This window comes from Bombina bombina, chromosome 3, assembly GCF_027579735.1.
Source record: "Bombina bombina isolate aBomBom1 chromosome 3, aBomBom1.pri, whole genome shotgun sequence".
NCBI classification, from domain to species: domain Eukaryota; kingdom Metazoa; phylum Chordata; class Amphibia; order Anura; family Bombinatoridae; genus Bombina; species Bombina bombina.
Window position 1 is genome coordinate 734,195,167 of NC_069501.1, and position 18,627 is coordinate 734,213,793.

Consider the following 18,627-nt stretch of genomic DNA (forward strand, 5'->3'; position numbering starts at 1 on the left):
ATAATTCAGCTATTTTACAGCAACAAAAAATTACAAGACCTCCTCTAAAATACAAATAACCCCCACCCCCAAAATAATAAACTCTACCTAAAAAAACTATCCTAAAAAATAAAATTTACAATAAAAAAGCTTATTCTTAAAATAAAAAAATAAATAAAAAGCCCTAACTAATCGAAAATCCAACTCTAGATCCATTGTTGAGCCCTCTTCATCCCAGGTCCAGGCAGCAGGGGCCCATCTTTGCAATGGCGGTGGCACATCTTCTTATCTTCGACTCTCTTCCTAAAGCCCTTTATATAGGGGTACCACTTCCTCCCTATTGGCTGTTTATAAATCATTTACCTTGAGGGAAAAAATATTTGATCCCCTGCTGATTTTGTATCGGCTAGATTTGGAGTTTTGTCGGTAACGACCCGAAAAACTAACGCCGGCTTTTTTCTGTCCGCACCATAAAAATAACTCTGGTATTGAGAGTCCACATAAAGGCTGCGTTAGGCTCCAAAAAAGGAGCGTAGAGCATTTTTAACGCAGCTTCAACTCTCGATACCAGAGTTGCTTACGCAAGCGGCCAGCCTCAAAAACGTGCTCGTGCACGATTCTCCCATAGGAAACAATGGGGCTGTTTGAGCTGAAAAAAAACCTAACACCTGCAAAAAAGCCGCGTTCAGCTCCTAACGCAGCCCCATTGTTTGCTATGCGGAAACACTTCCTACGTCTGCACCTAACACCCTAACATGTACCCCGAGTCTAAACACCCCTAACCTTACACTTATTAACCCCTAATCTGCCGCCCCCGCTATCGCTGACCCCTGCATATTATTATTAACCCCTAATCTGCCGCTCCGTAAACCGCCGCTACTTACATTATCCCTATGTACCCCTAATCTGCTGCCCTAACATCGCCGACCCCTATATTATATTTATTAAACCCTAATCTGCCCCCCACAACGTCGCCTCCACCTGCCTACACTTATTAACCCCTAATCTGCCGACCGGACCTGAGCGCTACTATAATAAAGTTATTAACCCCTAATCCGCTTCACTAACCCTATAATAAATAGTATTAACCCCTAATCTGCCCTCCCTAACATCACCAACACCTAACTTCAATTATTAACCCCTAATCTGCCGACTGGAGCTCACCGCTATTCTAATAAATGTATTAACCCCTAAAGCTAAGTCTAACCCTAACACTAACACCCCCCTAAGTTAAATATAATTTACATCTAATGAAATTAATTAACTCTTATTAAATAAATTATTCCTATTTAAAGATAAATACTTACCTGTAAAATAAATCCTAATATAGCTACAATATAAATTATAATTATATTATAGCTATTTTAGGATTTATATTTATTTTACAGGTAACTTTGTATTTATTTTAACCAGGTACAATAGCTATTAAATAGTTAAGAACTATTTAATAGCTACAGTAGTTAAAATAATTACAAAATTACCTGTAAAATAAGTTACAATTAAACCTAACACTACACTATCAATAAATTAATTAAATAAACTACCTACAATTACCTACAATTAACCTAACACTACACTATCAATAAATTAATTAAAAACAATTCCTACAAATAAATACAATTAAATAAACTAGCTAAAGTACAAAAAATAAAAAAGAACTAAGTTACAAAAAATAAAAAAATATTTACAAACATAATAAAAATATTACAACAATTTTAAACTAATTACACCTACTCTAAGCCCCCTAATAAAATAACAAAGCCCCCCAAAATAAAAAAATGCCCTACCCTATTCTATATTACTAAAGTTCAAAGCTCTTTTACCTTACCAGCCCTGAACAGGGCCCTTTGCGGGGCATGCCCCAAAGAATTCAGCTCTTTTGCCTGTAAAAAAAAACATACAATACCCCCCCCCCAACATTACAACCCACCACCCACATACCCCTAATCTAACCCAAACCCCCCTTAAATAAACCTAACACTAAGCCCCTGAAGATCTTCCTACCTTATCTTCACCCTGCCAGGTTCACCGATCCGTCCTGAAGAGCTCCTCCGATGTCCTGATCCAAGCCCAAGCGGGGGGCTGAAGAGGTCCATGATCCGGCTGAAGTCTTCATCCAAGCGGGAGCTGAAGAGGTCCACGATCCGGATGAAGTCTTCATCCAAGCGGGAGCTGAAGAGGTCCATGATCCGGATGAAGTCTTCTATCAACGGCATCTTCAATCTTCTTTCTTCCGGATCCATCTTGCAGACCTCCGACGCGGAACATCCTCTTCTACCGACGCCTACTAGCCGAATGACGGTTCCTTTAAGGGACGTCATCCAAGATGGCGTCCCTCGAATTACGATTGGCTGATAGGATTCTATCAGCCAATCGGAATTAAGGTAGGAATATTCTGATTGGCTGATGGAATCAGCCAATCAGAATCAAGTTCAATCCGATTGGCTGATCCAATCAGCCAATCAGATTGAGCTCGCATTCTATTGGCTGATCGGAACAGCCAATAGAATGCGAGCTCAATCTGATTGGCTTATTGGATCAGCCAATCGGATTGAACTTGATTCTGATTGGCTGATTCCATCAGCCAATCAGAATATTCCTACCTTAATTCCGATTGGCTGATAGAATCCTATCAGCCAATCGGAATTCGAGGGACGCCATCTTGGATGACGTCCCTTAAAGGAACCGTCATTCGGCTAGTAGGAGTCGGTAGAAGAGGATGTTCCGCGTTGGAGGTCTGCAAGATGGATCCGGAAGAAAGAAGATTGAAGATGCCGTTGATAGAAGACTTCATCCGGATCATGGACCTCTTCAGCTCCCGCTTGGATGAAGACTTCATCCGGATCATGGACCTCTTCAGCCCCCCGCTTGGGCTTGGATCAGGACATCGGAGGAGCTCTTCAGGACGGATCGGTGAACCTGGCAGGGTGAAGATAAGGTAGGAAGATCTTCAGGGGCTTAGTGTTAGGTTTATTTAAGGGGGGTTTGGGTTAGATTAGGGGTATATGGGTGGTGGGTTGTAATGTTGGGGGGGGGTATTGTATGTTTTTTTTTACAGGCAAAAAGAGCTGAATTCTTTGGGGCATGCCCCGCAAAGGGCCCTGTTCAGGGCTTGTAAGGTAAAAGAGCTTTGAACTTTAGTAATTTAGAATAGGGTAGGGCATTTTTTATTTTGGGGGGCTTTGCTATTTTATTAGGGGGCTTAGAGTAGGTGTAATTAGTTTAAAATTGTTGTAATATTTTTATTATGTTTGTAAATATTTTTTTATTTTTTGTAACTTAGTTCTTTTTTATTTTTTGTACTTTAGCAAGTTTATTTAATTGTATTTATTTGTAGGAATTGTATTTAATTAATTTATTGATAGTGTAGTGTAAGGTTAATTGTAGGTAATTGTAGGTAGTTTATTTAATTAATTTATTGATAGTGTAGTGTTAGGTTTAATTGTAACTTAGGTTAGGATTTATTTTACAGGTAATTTTGTAATTATTTTAACTAGGTAGCTATTAAATAGTTATTAACTATTTAATAGCTATTGTACCTGGTTAAAATAAATCATAGTTACCTGTAAAATAAATATAAATCCTAAAATAGCTATAATATAATTATAATTTATATTGTAGCTATATTAGGATTTATTTTACAGGTAAGTATTTATCTTTAAATAGGAATAATTTATTTAATAAGAGTTAATTAATTTCGTTAGATGTAAATTATATTTAACTTAGGGGGGTGTTAGTGTTAGGGTTAGACTTAGCTTTAGGGGTTAATACATTTATTAGAATAGCGGTGAGCTCCGGTCGGCAGATTAGGGGTTAATAAGTGTAGGCAGGTGGAGGCGACGTTGTGGGGGGCAGATTAGGGGTTAATAAATATAATATAGGGGTCGGCGGTGTTAGGGGCAGCAGATTAGGGGTACATAAGGATAACGTAGGTGGCGGCGCTTTGCGGTCGGCAGATTAGGGGTTAATAAGTGTAGGTAGGTGGAGGCGACGTTGTGGGGGGCAGGTTAGGGGTTAATAAATATAATACAGGGGTCGGCGGTGTTAGGGGCAGCAGATTAGGGGCACATAAGTATAACGTAGGTGGCGGTCGGCAGATTAGGGGTTAAAAAAATGTAATCGAGTTTGTGGGGGGACCTCAGTTTAGGGGTACATAGGTAGTTTATGGGTGTTAGTGTACTTTAGAGCACAGTAGTTAAGAGCTTTATAAACCGGCGTTAGCCCAGAAAGCTCTTAACTACTGACTTTTTTCCTGCGGCTGGAGTTTTGTCGTTAGATGTCTAACCCTCACTTCAGACACGACTCTAAATACCGGAGTTAGAAAGATCCCATTGAAAAGATAGGATACGCAATTTACATAAGGGGATCTGCGGTATGGAAAAGTCGCGGCTGAAAAGTGAGCGTTAGACCCTATTTTGAGTGACTCCAAATACCGGCGGTAGCCTAAAACCAGCGTTAGGAGCCTCTAACGCTGGTTTTCACGGCTAACGCCAAACTCCAAATCTAGGCCTATGTTTGTCCACTGAAATGATCAGTCTATCATTTTAATTGTAAGTTTATTTCATTATGAGTGAAATAAATATTTGACCCCTTTGCAAATCATGACTTAGTACTTGGTGGCAAAACCCTTGTTGGCAATAACAGAGGTCAGACATTTCTTGTAGTTGACCACCAGGTTTGCACACATCTCAGGAGGGATTTTGTCCCACTCCTCTTTGCAGATCCTCTCCAAGTCATTAAAGTTTTGAGGCTGACATTTGGCAACTCGAACCTTCAACTCCCTCCACAGATTTTCTATGGGATTAAGGTCTGGAGACTGGATAGGCCACTCCAGGACCTTAATGTGCTTCTTCTTGAGACACTGCTTTTTTGCTTTGGCCCTGTGTTTTTGGTTCATTGTCATGGTGGAATTGCCATCCATGACCGATTTTCAATGCCCAAGATTTGACGGTACATGGCCCCCTCCATCATCCCTTTGATGCGGTGAAGTTGTCCTTTCCCTTTAGCAGAAAAAACCCCAAAGCATAAGGTTTCCACCTCCATGTTTGATGGGGGGATGGTGTTCTTGGGGTCAAAGGCAGCATTCCTCCTTCTCCAAACACGGCGAGTTGAGTTGATGCCAAAGAGCTCGATTTTGGTCTCATCTGACCACAACACTTTCACCCAGTTATCCTTTGAATCATTCAGCTGTTCATTGGCAAACTTCAGACGGGCCTGTACATGTGCTTTCTTGAGCAGGGGGACCTTGCAGGCTCTACAGGATTTCAGTCCTTCACGGTGTAGTGTGTTACCAATTGTTTTCTTGGTGACTATGGTCCCAGCTGCCTTGAGATCATTGACAGGATCCTCCTGTGTAGTTCTGGGCTGATTCCTTACCGTTCTCATGATCATTGAAACTCTACGAGGTGAGATCTTGCATGGAGCCCCAGACTGAAGGAGATTGACAGTTATTTTGTGTTTCTTCCATTTGCAAATAATCACACCAATTGTTGTCACCTTCTTACCAAGCTGCTTGACGATGGTCTTGTAGCCCATTCCAGCCTTGTGTAGGTCTACAATCTTGTCAATGACATTCTTGGACAGCTGTTTGGTCTTGGCCATGGTGGAGAGTTTAAAATCTGATTGATTGATTGCTTCTGTGGACAGGTGTCTTTTATACACCTATAAAAGACACTCCCTTTAAGAGAGTGCTCCTAATCTCAGCTTGTTACCTGTATAAAAGACACCTGGGAGCCAGAAATCTTGCTGATTGATAGGGGATCAAATACTTATTTCACTCATTAAAATGCAAATCAATTTATAACTTTTTTGAAATGCGTTTTTCATTATGTTTTTGTTTTTCTGTCTCTCACTGTTTAAATAAACCTAGCATTAAAATTATAGACTGATCATTTCTTTGTCAGTGGGCAAACATACAAATACAGCAGGGGATCAAATATTTTTCCTCTCACTGTAATCCCTATTGGCTGATTAAAATCCGCCAATAGCAATTAGCCAATAGCAAGAAAGTATTTTTTTATTCTAATCATCCATTTCTTTTGGATGATTAGAATTTAAAATAAAATACTTTCTTGCTATAGGCTGATTTTAATCAGCCAATAGGAATTGACTGATTTAAAAACGGCCAATAGGTATTAAGCAGTACCCCTATATAAAGGGGTTCCGCACTTCCAGAAATTAAGTGTGCAGCAGCAACCATGTGAAGCCCAGGGCTCAAGGAAGAGAGCTGAAGATGAGATGATACGGAACAAAGGAGGTGGAAGAGGCCACTGAAATCTCCCTCTGCCATCGCGAAGATGGGCCCCCAGTGTAGAAGAAGACGCGGAGCTGAGGCAGTGGAAGAGGCCGCCGAAGTCTGCCTCCACCGCCGCCAAGATGGGCCTCCGACCCCTGGACCCGTGATGAAGAGGGCCCCATGTCGGATCAAGAGGAGCTGGATTTTTGATTGGTGAGTACAAAACTTGGGGTTAGTTAGGGCTTTTTTGTCTTGGGTGTTTTATTTTAAAGAATAGGCTTTTTTATTTTATATTTTATTTTCAAGGATTGTTTTCTTAGGTAGTGGGGGAGGGGGTCTTGTCATTTTATTTTGTGAAAGAGCTGAATTATCTTCAGGGAAATGCCTTACAAAAGGCCCTTTTAAGGGTTATATTAATTTATTTTATTGTTAGGGTTTACGTTTTTTGTTTTGTTTTGGGTTGTTTTTTTATGGGGCATGTAGATTAGTGTTGGGAATAATGGTGTTTATTTTATTTTGGCTACTGTAGTTTATTATATTTTGTAATTTAGATTTTTTATTTTATTTTAACAGTTGTTTTTTATTTTCATGTAACTTAGGGGGAGTAGTTTAGAGGGGGGGTTAGGTGTTAGTATAGTAATTTTACTTGAGAGGTGGTGGTTGGGGGGTTGTATAGGATTTTTTAAGGTTAGCAGTTAGTAGGCTTTAATCACTAAACTACCTCCATACCTGTATGGGGGTTTTTCACAGATACTGGGCTGCAGGGACTGAACCCTTGCCCCCCCCCCCCCCCCATAGACTTCACCCCAGCTGTTTCTCAGTGGTTTTGGACTCCTCAGAGCAACCACAATCTCTGGAAGCTTTTGTTTGATGTATGACTAGGAAAACCCTCCTAGGCTGGCCGGGCTTCTGGCACTCCCGGTCGGCTGCCTCACAATGGACACCCGCCTCACTCCTCTCAGGCTGGCCGGGTTCCTGGAACTCCCGGTCGGCCACAGGACACCAGGACACCCGCTAACTTTACCCCTGGTCGCTCCAGCAGCCCTTTGCCCCAAAGCTCCACTCTTTTGGGGATTGGTAGCCCCTAGGGAGGACAAGAGCTGTGGCAATTATCAGAGGGGAGCTCCTTTGGGAACTGGGGGTTTTGGATACCCCTAACCCCATAACTTCAACGGACTGTAACTCCGGTCCCCAGTAACGAATCATGCTGATTTTTGGACAGAGAGCTTTAAAATGACACCCTGGAAGTGCCGCTCTACTGAGATCACCTGAAACTGCCACCCCTAAGTATTGGGATTATGTGAGATTGTGGCTCCTATTGAGGTGCCGGGCTGTCTGGAGGGGCAGGAATGGCGGGAAAATTGTGGGATTGTCCTTTGTGTTATCAAGATGAGATGTGTGTATAAAGGGAGTGTGTGTTCTCAATAAAATCAGTTCTTGTTCACCTGAAGGCTAGTCTGTCTAGTTATTTGGGTGAGCTCCAACTAAAATCACTTTCCTGGGCTACATAGCCACTTGTTCCAGGCAGAGGAAGCACCCAGTCGATGGTGCTACCCAGTCGGGGTAGCGGGGAAGTCCGTCACATTGGTTGACAGCGGTGGGATGCTTCCGTCTACCTGGAACGTCCAAACCACTAACTGAAGATCTTGCCGGATGGAGCAGTACCAGGGGCTCCGGAAGGAAGAATTGAGAACATTGCTGAAGACTTGAGGGAAAGTCGCCAGCAACAAGACAAAGGCATTGCTCGTAGCCAAACTGATGTTGGACAATTGGGCTAGCGAACAGACTTGTGGGTCGGACAGCGACCAAAGCGGAGGACAGCCCAGTACAGCCTCCACTCCAGGGACTACAACATCCGACAAACAGCGGCAGGTACAGTGGCAACTGGCTCTCTATGGACCTAACCCCCCCCCCCCCCGAGGAGATCATTACTCGGATAGTGAATGACGCCAACAAGATAAACATGTTGGAGCTTCAGAAGTCTATGGGGGGGGTCATGCCGGATCCCCTGAACCCCCATTCCGGGCCCAAGAAACTACATCACAGGGCTTTCCGAACCTTCCAGGATGATAAGAGTGAGGATATCGACCGCTACCTACAGCTGTTCGAAACCCAGTGCCGGATGCATGGGGTCACTAATGCCGATAGGGATACTATCTTAATTGGGAAACTATCCGGCAGGGCCTTGGAGGCTTTCCACACTGTCCCCTCTGAAGATCAAGGCAACTATGACCGGGTGGAGAAGCGCATCCTTGCTTGGTATGGACTTACCCCGGAGGCTCACCGGCTAAACTTCAGGGGACTACAAAGACAACAGGAGCAGCCGTATACCGAGTTTGCCCACCACTTAGCTAGATCCTTGAACTCCTGGGTTACTGGGTGCCACATCACCACCCTAGACGAAGTTGTTCAACTCATCCTCCTGGAGCAGTTCTACAATCGCACCCCAGCATAGATAAGGGACTGGGTAAAAGACAAGGGACCCAGAACAGCTGACCAAGCCACTGCCGTGGCTGATCAGTATGTGGATGCCCGGCGCCAGGTGGCCACAGACCCCCGGCCAGCAACCCTCTCTGCTCCAGCCCCAGCTCGAACCCCAATGTTCTTTCGGCAGGCACAGACCCGGCCGCCCCCTGTTTACCCGGCTGGGAGCAGCCATCCCCAGGGGTGTTATGGGTGTGGATACCCCGGACATGTTATATGGGACTGCCCCGCCAGACAACGAAACCCCCCAGCCCAGCCGCCAAGGAACCCTGCCTCAACCTTGTGGGGGTCTCCTCAAGTCCGCACCTATCAGGCCACTGCCAATTGTGCCCATACTGTGAGCTCTGACCCCTATGCTGAGTGGACAGGAGAAGAAGTGGGTGTCTTGCACCCTGTCGGCTCAATGGACCAAGACAACCGACAACAACACCGGCAAGTTGTCTAGGTCAATGGGCAGGTGGCTCAAGGAATGAGAGATACGGGGGCCACTGTTTCTTTGATCCAACCTCACCTCATTCCCCCCTCCGGCTGCACTGGGCACACCCTTGCTGCGGGGGTAGCCAGAGGTAAGGTCCTCAGGATTCTTACAGCCTGGGTCCATTTGAACTGGAAAACCGACTCCCGCAATGTAGAAGTAGGGGTTATGCACAACATTCCTGCCGAGGTCCTGTTGGGAAATGACCTCGGCCAACTTGTGTCCGCCTATGTGGGGGATGCCTCTCCGGATACCTGCCCAGTGACTACCCGCCAGCAGGCCAGATGCCCTGCCACCTCACCAACTCTGAGGACCCAGGTAGTACCCACCACCCCGACACCTACCTTTCCCCGACTACCATCCCCACTAACCCCGAACTTACTGACACCCCCTCCTGGGCGACCCCCTCTGACTTCCCCAAAGAAACCTTGAGCGACCCGACCCTAGCCCCTTACTGAGACCGAGTAGGTGCTGACCCCCAGCAACCAGCTCTGCTCCAGCTCTAAACCCCAGCTCCTGTACCGGATCTCCAAGAGGAGAAAAGGACCGTGCCCAAACGCCAGCTGGTTTCGGTCCAACCTACTGAACATAGGATTACAATAAATATACCAAATATCACAAAGAAAAAAAAATGTGAAATAAATGTGATAACAAAAATCATAAAAGGGAAACCAAATAAAGTTCTGAATAAAGGATATGTCTGTGTCCTCTGGATGAGTTTTTCAGCTTGTTAGCATTCCTCAGTGAGATCCCATAAAAAAGGAAACAGAAAATTGCAACATAGTGTGAATCTGTAATGGCACTTTGAGGAAGCAGTTGTTTTGTAACAAATGACTACTCACATTTGTTGGAGCTTTCCACTAAGCTCAAGGATATGCGCACTCCCACTTTATACTGATGGGAAAACAGTACACTAGGCAAAACTTGGATACAAATTTATTTTAAAATATATAAAAGCGTCACATAAGCCTTGATAACACCACAATGTAAGGGTACAAAAGCAGATATGCTGTAATAAATGCTTCAAATCGCCAAACTTGCAAAGAGGTAAATGGATCAGCAGGAGTGTGACCGCCGAAACCAAAACCTCTTTAGTAGCAAGACAGTAGCGCTAAGCCCCCAGGTGTCCTGGCTAGTGTAGAGACGTGATAAAACTCAATATAGAACAGTTCAGTTCCGACGTACGTCAAAGCATACCTGCGAAACGTACGTCGGAACTGAACTGTTCTATATTGAGTTTTATCACGTCTCTACACTAGCCAGGACACCTGGGGGCTTAGCGCTACTGTCTTGCTACTAAAGAGGTTTTGGTTTCGGCGGTCACACTCCTGCTGATCCATTTACCTCTTTGCAAGTTTGGCGATTTGAAGCATTTATTACAGCATATCTGCTTTTGTACCCTTACATTGTGGTGTTATCAAGGCTTATGTGACGCTTTTATATATTTTAAAATAAATTTGTATCCAAGTTTTGCCTAGTGTACTGTTTTCCCATCAGTATAAAGTGGGAGTGCGCATATCCTTGAGCTTAGTGGAAAGCTCCAACAAATGTGAGTAGTCATTTGTTACAAAACAACTACTTCCTCAAAGTGCCATTACAGATTCACACTATGTTGCAATTTTCTGTTTCCTTTTTTATGGGATCTCACTGGGGAATGCTAACAAGCTGAAAAACTCATCCAGAGGACACAGACATATCCTTTATTCAGAACTTTATTTGGTTTCCCTTTTATGATTTTTGTTATCACATTTATTTCACTACTGAACATAGGGCATGACATCCCCTTAGCCGGCCACTTAGGAAAGCAAAGGACCCACCACCGCTTGACTCAAACCTTCTTCTGGCCAGGCATTACAGCCGATATTAAGGAATACTGTAAATCCTGTGAGGTTTGCCAGAAGGTAGGAAAGACAGGTCATCATACGAAAGCCCCCCTCCATCCCCTACCCATTATTGAGGAACCCTTTAGCCGAGTGGCAGTAGACATTGTGGGGCCATTAGCTTGGCCCAGCCCATTAGGGAAGAAATAAATCCTTACAGTGGTGGACTATGCCACCCGATACCCCAAGGGAATCCCCTTGGCCAATATCATGGCAGAGACAATAGCAGATGTGATGCTCCGGATATTCACCAGGGTAGGCTTCCCTTTGGAAGTGGTTTCCGATCAGGGAAATCACTCAACAACTCTGGGAGTTGTGCGGGATTAAACCTCTGTATAGCGCCCCTTACCAACCCCAGACGAATGGGCTGTGTGAGAGGTTTCATGGGACCCTAAAGCAACTGCTTCAGACATTCTCGGCCACTCACAAGGACTGGGAGAGATTCTTGCCGCACCTCCTCTTTGCATATCGAGAGGTGCCTCAGGAATCCACCATTTTTCCCCCCTTTGAACTTCTATATGGTCGAAAGGCTAGGGGCCCACTAGATTTGGTACGAGCCCACTGGGAGGGAGCCACCGGGGGGGAACAGCACTCTGTTGTGGTGTACGCACTCCAGCTCAGAGACCGGCTGAAGGACCTGGCTGCCCAGGTACGTGAGAACCTTCAAGCCTCTCAGCACAGGCAGAAGCGATGGTACGATTGCAATGCCCATAACCGAACCCTGATTGTGGGACAGAAGGTCCTCGCTCTGAAGCCTGTCAAAACTGACAAGCTACAGGCCTCTTGGCAAGGACCTTACCGGGTTGTGGAACAACTGAACAACACCACATACCTGATAGTGAAGTGTTCAGATGAAAGGATCCGTCTGACCTTTCATGTGAACATGTTAAAGGCATAAATAGAGAGACCTAGAGATGTGGCCGCTATCTGTGCACCGGCAGTGGAAGACTCTGAAAGTCTTCCAATGCTGGAGCTTCCCGGACATACTGGCATATCCCTAGATGATAGGTTAGAGAGAAAAGGCAGGTCCGGTGACTCTTGGAACAAAGAAGTGACATATTCTCTACTGCCCCTGGGTTTACCACCACAGCCATCCACCGGGTGAAGACCCTGGGACAGAAACCCCTGCGACAGGCTGCCTACAGGGTTCCAGAGGCCGTCAGGGACATTATGCACCGGGAGCTCTGGGGAATGTTGGACCTCGGTGTCATTGAACTGTCCAACAGTCCCTGGGTTTCCCCGATAATGTTAGTACCCAAGAAGGACGGAACTACCCGTTTCTGCGTTGACTACCGTAGACTCAATGACAGAACCACCACTATCCTATGCCCCGAGTAGATGGCCTGTTAGATTGAATTGCCTAGGGCCACTTCCTGACCACCCTCGACCTATGCAAGGGGTATTGGCAAATTCCCCTTGGCCCTGAGTCCGTCCCCAATTCTGCCTTCATCACTCCCTTCAGCTTATACCAGTTTAAGGTCATGCCGTTTGGAATGAAGAACGCCCCAGCCACTTTCAAAAGAATGTTAGGCCGCCTGTTGGATGGCCTCCAGGACTATGCCTGTGCATACCTGGATGACATCACCATCTATAGCGAGACCTGGGAGGACCATCTGGTCCACCTAGGCATCATCTTAGATCGTCTTTGAGCCGCCGGCCTAACCTTGAAGCCAGATAAGTGTACCATTGGGCGCTCAGAAGTTCAGTACTTAGGCCACCGAGTCGGCTGAGGTAAGCAGCAACCCGAGCCGGCCAAAGTCGAGGCAGTGGCTAACTGGCCCACCCCCAGGACCAAAACCCAAGTCCTTGCCTTTCTGGGTACTGCAGGCTACCACCGGAGGTTCGTCCCTAATTACAGCACCCTCGCCAAACCCCTGACTGACCTGACCGGTAAACGACTTCCCCGACTGGTCCTGTGGTCCCCCGAGTGTGAAAAAGCCTTCCAGAGTCTTAAGTCTGCCTTAATTTCTGCCCCAGTACTGGCCGCTCCTAACCCAGCCAAATGTTTTTCTGTCCACACAGATGCCTCCATGTTCGCATTGGGGGCCATACTAAGCCAGGCGGACGATAAAGGACAGGACCACCCCGTTGCCTACATCAGTCGCAAACTGCTACCCCAAGAAGTAGGCTACGTGGCGGTTGAGAAGGAGTGTCTGGCGCTGGTATGGGCTTTGAAGAAGTTGCAGCCCTACCTATATGGGAGACCCCTCACCGTCCTTACTGACCACAACCCCCTAGTATGGCTCAACCGTGTTTCTCGGGACAACGGGAGACTTTTGAGGTGGAGCCTAGCCCTGCAGCCATTTAACTTTGACATCCAGTACTGACCGGGAAAGAGCAATTGGAATGTTGACGGACTTTCCCGGCGGACTGAAGTGGCATAAACTCCTTGGACATCCCCAGGCCGACCCATGTGTGGATCTAGCCGGGTCTGCCAAACTGGAGGGGGGGAGTTGTCATGGATACTGGGCTGCAGGGGCTGAACCCTTGCCCCCCCCATAGACTTCACCCCAGCTGTTTCTCAGTGGTTTTGGGCACCTCAGAGCAACCACAATCTCTGGAAGCTTTTGTTTGATGTATGACCAGGAAAACCCTCCTAGGCTGGCTGGGCTTCTGGAACTCCCAGTCGGCTGCCTCACAACGGACACCCGCCTCACTCCTCTCAGGCTGGCCGGGCTCCTGGAACTCCCAGTCGGCCACAGGACACCAGGACACCCATTAATTTTACCCCTGGTCACTCCAGCAGCCCTTTGCCCCAGAGCTCCGCTCTTTTGGTGATTGGTAGTCGGTAGGGAGGACAAGAGCTGTGGCAATTATCAGAGAGGAGCTCCTTTGGGAACTGGGGGTTTTGGACACCCCTAACCCCATAACTTCAATGGACTGTAACTCTGCTGCTGATTTTTGGACGGTGGCATCTGGGGACCGAGAGCTTTAAAATGACACCCTGGAAGTGCCGCCGCTCCACCGGGATCACCCGAAACCGCCACCCCTAAGTATTGGGATTATGTGAGACTGTGGCTCCTATGGAGGTGACGGGCTGTCTGGAGGGGCGGGAATGGTGGGAAAATTGTGGGATTGTCTTTGTGTTATCAAGATGAGATGTGTGTATAAAAGGAGTGTGTGTTCTCAATAAAATTAGTTCTTGTTCGCCTGAAGGCTAGTGTCATGTCTGAGGTCTTGTCAGTTTGTCTGTCCCTTTAAATTTGAACCCTTATAAGGCTCCTCCTAACTAAATCCTGTGCTCTGTAATTTGATCCTTATGCTGAGTATCCTGGCTTGTGCTGAAGCAATCTACATGCTCTCTGGATCTCTACCTGAGCCTACTTACAGGAACTCACCAAAATCTATTTCCTGCAACTTTTTGTTATTTCTTATGCTTGCTACAAATACCTTTTTGTCTCCTCAGCATTTACTTAAGCTTTTAGGCTTACAGCTCACAGATTGTGCTTTTCAGAATTCCTCTGCCGTGCCTGTCAGCAGCTCCTCTGCTATACTCACAGCCTGCACTTCCTGTTTGGCGATACTGGACTCCAGGTAACTGCTGTTTTTCCTCTAGCAGAATCTTTCACTAGACCACAGGATTAAAGGTACTGAATATTCCTTTGGCATTACCATTTTGAAAGTGTTTTCTGGACTCATCAGGTTTTAATGCAAACTTGTATCTTATATGCTGTGAACTGAACTTATCATTGAAATCTGTGCCTATGTACATTCACTCCAGGAAAAGGCTGCATTTCTCATATATGTGACTCTATTTTCTGATACTCCTACAAGTGAAATGACTTATTAGCTTAAGTATAAGTATAAATATTCTACCTATTCTTCAGTATTATATGCAAGTTTCATTTTTGTCTCACTCTTGCCTGTTAATCCTTATATACAGGCACTAATATCCTTTTCTCCGCTCTTCAGCAAGTATTGGATTCAGCTTTCACTAATTGAGCTAATCCTTTCTGCAGAGTTGAGAATTACTTTTTAAACCATACTGGGCCCTCAGTCTAGGATCAGAATAGGGGATTGTGACTTAACAGCCCCGATATTTGTGAGACTGAGTGGTAACCTAACCAATTCCCTGTATTGATTCTTACATATTACAGAGCCCAAAAGAAAAAGAAAAGGGAATTAGTATGGAGTTAGCAGAACTCACTAATAAAGTATCTGCATTAGCTCAGAACATGGATATACTAATTCAAGGCATTAGAGAGATCCAGTCTGAGAATCAGTATCTCAGAACAGTCATTAGAGACAACATTGACAACAGACCCTCCATGCCTGAATCACCCCCTGATCCTCAAGTCTGTCCCCCAGAGAGATTTTCAGGGGATAGAAATCAGTTCAGAGACTTTAAAAATTATTGTCTCCTTTTCTTCTCATTGAAACCTAAGACTTATCCTACTGAACGTACAAAAGTTCTTACTGTTATTTCATATCTGAAAGGAGAACCCAAAGCTTGGGCTACCAATTTTTTTGAGAATAATGATCCAATTCTGGATTCTCTACAACAGTTCTTTGAGAAAATGTCTTTCCTCTATGAGGATACAAATAAACAGAATACAGCTGAAAATGCACTTAAGACATTAAAACAGAATAGAAGACCTGCTGAGGATTATGTCTCTGATTTCAAAAGGTGGGCACCTGACACCATGTGGAATGAGGCAGCATTGCTATACCAATTCCATACTGGTCTTTCAGACATTGTTAAGGACGAATTGGCAAGGGGTCCTCTCCCCTCTACTCTCGATGGACTTATGTCACATGCTGTCACTATAGATCGGAGGATTCGTGAACGTAAAAGTGAGAGAGGTTATGTAGAACAGCCATGGAGAAAGTCACCTATACCATCCTATACTCCTCCTGTTGCCCGCACTTCTGATGAACCAATGGAGATTGCTTTTACTTAAGGTCCTTTGACTACAGAAGAAAAGAACAGAAGAAAGGCCAATAATTTGTGCTTATACTGTGCTTCCAAGGCACATACAGTAAAGGACTGTCCTATTCTCCAGAAACAAAAGGGTAAGAGTAGGTCTTCAGTAGTAGTTTGTACTCAACACTTTTCACTTATTACTCATTGTAACCTCTCTATCTCTTTGCAGTGGGAGGGACAAAGAATCCAGACACAGGCCATTATTGACTCCGGAACCACGGGCAATTTCATTGATAAAACTTTTCTTGATAAATATCACATTCCATTAATAAAACGTATTGATTCACTAGCCATACTTGTGATTGATGGTTCTTATTTATCTTCAGGTCCTGTTACCCATAAGACTGTACCACTGCTCATGACGACTACTTCTGGTCATAGAGAGTCTATATCCTTTGACGTTATAGCATCACCCCTGTTTCCTATAGTTCTAGGTCTACTCTGGTTGCAAACACACAAACCTCAGATATCTTGGAGAAATTCACAAGTTCTCTTCAATTCTACATTTTGTTCTAAATCCTGTTACCTGCCAACACATACTTAACACATCCATTGAGACTCCTGTTATTCCTAAGACATACTCAGACTTTATGGATGTTTTTGACAAAACTGAAGCAGAAAACTTACCTCCACACAGGTCATACGACTGCTCCATAGAATTGTTACCTGGTTCTGATATCCCATACGGACATATATACCCTCTTTCTGAGCCAGAATTAGTACATTTGAAACAATATCTTGATGACAACTTACGGAAGGGCTTTATTAGGCCATCCACATCCCCAGCTGGTGTGGGTATGTTCTTCGTCCGTAATAAAGATAACACGTTAAGACCAATTATTGATTACCGAGAGCTCAACAAAAGAACCAAGAAGAACAGATACCCTCTGCCCCTTATTCCAGAAATCATAGAACGATTACAAGGGGCGACTATTTTTACTAAACTCGATCTGAGAGGCACGTATAATTTAATAAGAATCAAAGAGGGACACGAATGGCTGACAGCGTTTCGAACAAGTTATGGCTTGTTCGAGTACGCTGCCATGCCATTCGGTTTATGTAATGCACCAGCAACTTTTCAGTGCTTTATTAATGATTTATTTAGAGATCTACTTGACGTATGTATGATTATTTATCTTGACGACATACTGATTTACTCCAAAACTGAAGAACAACATACTATACATGTACGCACTGTTTTACTCCGACTTAGACAAAATTCACTTTATGCTAAACCTGAAAAATGTATTTTCAATATGGATACTATATTTCTTTTCTGGGTTATTCAATTTCTCCTTTAGGCATACAGATGGAACAAAAAAAAAATAGAAGCTATAACTTCTTGGCCTACTCCTACTAACAAGAAGGACATACAGTGTTTCATTGGTTTTGCTAACTTTTATAGAAGATTTATCAGAAATGTCTCTTCTATTGCTAAACCTATCACTTCTTTAAGTGGTAATTCATCAACATTCCATTGGACCCCTCAAGCAGAACAAGCTTTCCAAAAGTTGAAACACTCTTTCACTACTGCTCCAATTCTTAAGTTTCCTGATCCCCAATTGCACTATATATTGGAGGTTGATGCATCTGACTATGGCTTGGGAGCTATTTTGTTGCAAAGAAAAACACCCAACACCCCCATGCATCGCGTTGGTTACTTTTCAAGAGTTATGACATCCCCAGAACTGAACTACTCCTTTGGAGAAAAAGAACTCCTGGCCATAAAATCTGCCCTTGAATTTTGGAGGCATCTCCTGGAAGGTACAACCATTCCTTTTTTGATTTACACCGACCATAAAAACTTGGAATAACTTAAAACCAATAAAACATTATCGGCACGTCAAATCAGATGGAGCTTATTTTTCAGTCGTTTTGATTTCCTTATTACATACAGGCCTGGATGCAAAAATGGTAAGGCTGATTCTCTTTCCAGGAAAGTTTTAAGACCTCCATATTCCAACACAACTGGTAGTGTCATTCCCCAAAGTAAATTTATTGGTTTAGCTTTGGATTTCACTACTAACCTCCAGTCCTCTCAAAAACAAGATCCCAACTTACCTCTGCCTTACCTTACCAAAAATAAGGATGGTCTGTATTATCATGATGGAAAGCTCTACATACCCTCAAATCTACGAAAAGAGATCTTGCATTCTGTCCATGAATCCGTTATATGTGGTCATCCTGGATTCCGTAGAACCAAACATCTCCTACAAAGGGATTTCTGGTGGCCCTCCATGTCATCTGATGTTGATAAACATATCAAAGCTTGCACTATTTGTGCTATGGCGAAACCATCCAAGGCAGCTCCATATGGTTTACTCTTATCTCTACCCGTGGCTGATAGGCCTTGGAAAGACATTGCTATGGATTTCGTGGTAGAACTTCCTAGCTCTAACAACCATAACTGCATCATGGTGGTCGTCGATTTATTTTCCAAGATAGCTCATTTTGTACCTTGTCATTCCTTGCCTACAGCCTCTGAAACTGCAAAACTTTTTCTTTCTCATATTGTTAGGTTGCATGGACTTCCAGATACCATAACATTAGATAAAGGTTCTCAATTCACCTCAAAGTTCTGGACTCAACTATGTATCATTTTAAAAATACAGCGCAGACTCAGCTCTTCATATCACCCCCAAACAAATGG

General features: G+C 44.4%; 1 long non-coding RNA gene across 1 annotated transcript; it reads left to right on the top strand.

Moving 5' to 3' along the window:
- Positions 1-15,992: 15,992 nt before the first annotated feature.
- LOC128651899 (uncharacterized) lies at positions 15,993-16,268 on the top strand. The gene is made up of 2 exons (XR_008401213.1): positions 15,993-16,066; positions 16,147-16,268. It is a non-coding gene; the product is annotated as an uncharacterized LOC128651899 (long non-coding RNA).
- Positions 16,269-18,627: the final 2,359 nt, after the last annotated feature.